This window comes from Dromiciops gliroides, chromosome 5 (assembly GCF_019393635.1).
Source record: "Dromiciops gliroides isolate mDroGli1 chromosome 5, mDroGli1.pri, whole genome shotgun sequence".
In the NCBI taxonomy this organism is placed as follows: Eukaryota; Metazoa; Chordata; class Mammalia; order Microbiotheria; family Microbiotheriidae; genus Dromiciops; species Dromiciops gliroides.
Genome location: NC_057865.1, coordinates 194,185,475 through 194,189,228, shown reverse-complemented (window position 1 = coordinate 194,189,228; position 3,754 = coordinate 194,185,475). Strand labels below are relative to the sequence as shown.

General features: G+C 46.4%; 1 pseudogene; it reads right to left on the bottom strand.

Annotated features, from left to right (window-relative positions):
* Window positions 1-1,950: 1,950 nt before the first annotated feature.
* Window positions 1,951-2,745, bottom strand: LOC122727786 (annotated as a pseudogene).
* Window positions 2,746-3,754: the final 1,009 nt, after the last annotated feature.

Below are 3,754 nucleotides of genomic sequence, written 5' to 3'. Positions count from 1 at the left end.
TGAAATCCCATTTTTTCCTCTGAAAGATTATACTCAGTTTTGCTGGGTATGTGATTTTTGAATGTAGTCTCAGTTCCTTTGCCCTCTGGAATATCATATTCCATGCCCTTCAGTCCTTTAATGTAGAAGCTGCTAGATCTTGCTTTATCCTTATTGGAGCTCCACAGTATTTGAATTCCTTTTTTTTTTCTAGCTGCTTGCAATATTTTCTCCTTAACCTGGGAGTTATGGAATTTTGGCTATAATATTCCTGGAGGTTTCCTTTTGGGATCTCTTTCAGGAGGTGATTGGTGGATTCTTTCAATTTCTATTTTAGCTTCTGCTTCTAGAATATCAGGGCAATTTTTCCTCACAGTCTCTTGGAGGATGGTGTCTAAGCTTTTGTTTTGGTCATGATTAAGTGTTAAGTGTTTGAGGCCGGATTTGAACTCAGGTCCTCCTGACTCCAGGGCCAGTGCTCTATCCACATCAAACAATTTTTTAATCTACTTTTCCACTTGGCTTTTCAAACTGTTGACTTTTTTCTCATGACTCCTGCATCGCTCTCACTTCTCTTTCCATTCTTTCCTCGCTTTCTCTATATCTTCTTTCTATTTTTCCTACTTTCTCTTCAAAGTCCCTTTTGAGAGCTTCCATGGCCTGAGACCAGTTCATATTTTTCTTGGAAGCTTTGGATGTTGGAGCTTTGATCCTGTTATTATCTTCTTCTTCTGAGGTTGTATTGTGGTCTACCTTATCCCCAAAGAAGTTTTTGATGGTCTTCTGTTTTCTCTGCCTACTCATCCTGGCTTACTATTTCTTGGCTTTTAACTCCTTCTTAAAGTGTGGCGCTGCTTCCAGGACACACTGTTTGAGCTGCAGCATGGTCCAGGGAATGTTTGGGCTTCTTCTCAGCCTTTCTGGCCTTGCTTTTATTTGATTTTAAACTCTCCATGGGGGGTGGGGGTGGGGCTGCTTTTCAGCTCCACTCCTGTTCCCAACTTCAGAGGGTCCCAGGTGTTTTTGTTTGAGGGGAGGCAGGTTTTAATCTCACATGGCCTGTTCTCTGGTTTGGAGATAACCTCAAACCTACTTACTAAACAACCAAACAGCAAAGCTTCCTGTGGTGTGGTTCTTAGCTTTGATGAGCCTGTTCCCCTGCTCTCCTCCCCAACCTGGGCCTCCTGCCATTCAGGATTTCTTCCTGGTTCCCCACTGGGGTGGGACTGTTGAATCCTTTCCTCCAGTCCATTGGTACCCCTGCACTTGCCCCCTACCCCAGCCAGCCATTCAACCTGACTGTGTGCTCCATTCCAGAAGATGCTGGTGCTGCAGACAATTCAGAGGCACTGGGGCAAATTCCTCGGGCTGGTGTCTGGTGTGTCACCCGATTGTGGGGTTAGGCTTTATTCGTGGCCCAGCATGGCCCCCTGAAATCTATGTATAGCTGGAGAAAACTCTCAGTCCATAGTTTTGTGTGTTTTTCTGCTCCAAGGGTTCTTTTATTGCTATTTTTGGGGTGATTGTATCAGGAGCTCTGTGCATTTAATGTATTTCCTCCACCATCTTGGTTCTGCCCCTTCCATTCTTTTGGTTTTGCTCTATTGTTTCTTGATTTCTCATAAAGTCATTAGCTTCCATTTGCTCAATCTTAATTTTAAAGGAATTATTTTCTTCAGAGAGCTTTTGTGCCTCCTTTTCCATTTGACCAATTCAACTTTGCAAGCCATTGACTTTTTTTCCCCATGATTTTCTTGCATCACTCTCATTTCTTTCTCCATTTTTTTGTCTACCTCTCTTACTTTATTTTCAAAGTCCTTTTTGAACCCTTCTATGGCCTGAGACCAATTCATATATATATATATTTTTTGAGGGAAAAAACAGTTTATTTTGCTAAAGCTCCCTTCTGTAACCAATGAGCAAGAAGATGCTGGAAAAACTGTCCCATACAGGTTGGGGGCAGTGTTAGCTTCAGCCAGCAGCAGCCTGGGCCCTGAATCCCTCAGGGGTGGCCTTGCTCCACATCAGCCTGTCCTTTTTCTCCTTCTGGAGGACATGCTAGTCCTCCATGAGCACCATGGACAGGTACTTCTCATCAAAGAGGCAGTCATTGGCCTTGGAACACAGCTGGTGCTTAGCCAGTCTGCAGAGGTGTGGTGGCAGGAGGCAGAACTTGTTGTCGTTGATGTCATAGTCGTGCATTTTGGTGCTCAGCACCCACCAGCGTCCCAGGAAGCATACATCAAGCACATGGCCCCAGGAGATCAGTCCAGTATGGCTGTAGGTGGCAGCAGTGTGCCTGGTAGAGACTGGCCTGGGATTGTAGGGGACCTCATAGAGCAGCAAGCACAGGCCCAGGCTGTGGTGGTGCAGTTGGCCCTGGCCCCGCATCCACAGTAGCCGCTGTACGTGAGCCTCTGAGCACGGGTTGCAGGTGCTGGGTGCCAGTAGCAGCAGGGTCCCGGATGAGTCTAGCAGCCCCTCCTCAAAGGATGCTTCCTCTGGGCCTGCAGAGCGCAGGTGGCCACTCCCTCCCAGTAGCCCTGCATACAGTACTGCCCACACAGGCCATTCCAGCACCTCTGCCTATGCTGTGTCCTCGGCATAGTCATGCAGGAACCTGCAGACCCAGGCGCCTAGTCTCTCCCATATGCCTTGCTTGGCCTAGGCCTTGGTGGGGCTCTCTCCCTCTCCTCCGGCAACAGCAGCACCTCTAGAGTAGACTCTCCTCCACAGCATTGCAGTCACCATTGTCTTCCTGCTTCGTATCCCAATTCATATTTTCCATCGAAGCTTTGGATGTAGGAGTTTTGACTTTGTTATATTCTTCTGATAGTGTATTTTGATCTTCCTTGTCACCATAGAAACTTTCTAGGGTCGGCATTTTTTTTCCCTGCTTGCTCAGCCTATTTCTTAACTTTTAACTCTTTGTTAAAGTGGGGCACTGCTTCCAGGGAGGAGGGTATGCTGTCCCAAGCTTCAGGGGGTTTGAGTGACTATTCTCTGAGATACTTCTAGGAATTCTAGTCCTTAGGTTCTTTCCAAGGTGGTATGATTTAAGAAGAGGTATGTTCACCACTCTCCTGGCCTGTGCTCTGGTCTACAAGCAACCACAGGCCTACTTCTCTGCCCTGGAACCTGGAACAAAGTCCTGCTCCACTGTGGCTGCAAGCTCTGGTATACTTGTGCCCCTCCCCTACTTGGGGCCACCACTGAAGACTGTGTGACCTGGATCTGAATATGGGAAAAACAACAGAGTCCTGCCTCATTGCCAGCAAAGAGACCCCTGGAATCACCTTCTGGAGTTGTTTGATCCCCTTACCATCTGTGCTCTCAGTTCCACTGGTGATTCAGAGGCTCCTGAGGCCAGCTCCTGGTTCACTGGGGCTGAGGCTGTGCTGGACTGGACTCAACTCTTACCCTGGTACAACAGATTTTTCCTGCCGACCTTCTAAATTGTCTTTGACTGGAAAATTATTTCATCCTGTCCTTTTGTGGGTTCTGCGGATCCAGGATTTGTCTTATGGCATTATTTGAAGGTATTTAGAGGGGTCTTGGGGAGAGCTCAGTCAAGTCACTTCCTTTCTTCTTCCATCTTTAAATTAAATTCCAAGGGATAATTCCTTTAATGATTTGAATAAAGGCAGATAACAAAAGGATTGGAAGGATGGAAAACACATTGGAAGACAAAGTCTGGAGCCATAAAGGAGACAGCCTAGAATGATGGGAAAGATCTTTAAAGATGATACATAATAGAAATGAATAAAAAAAATCC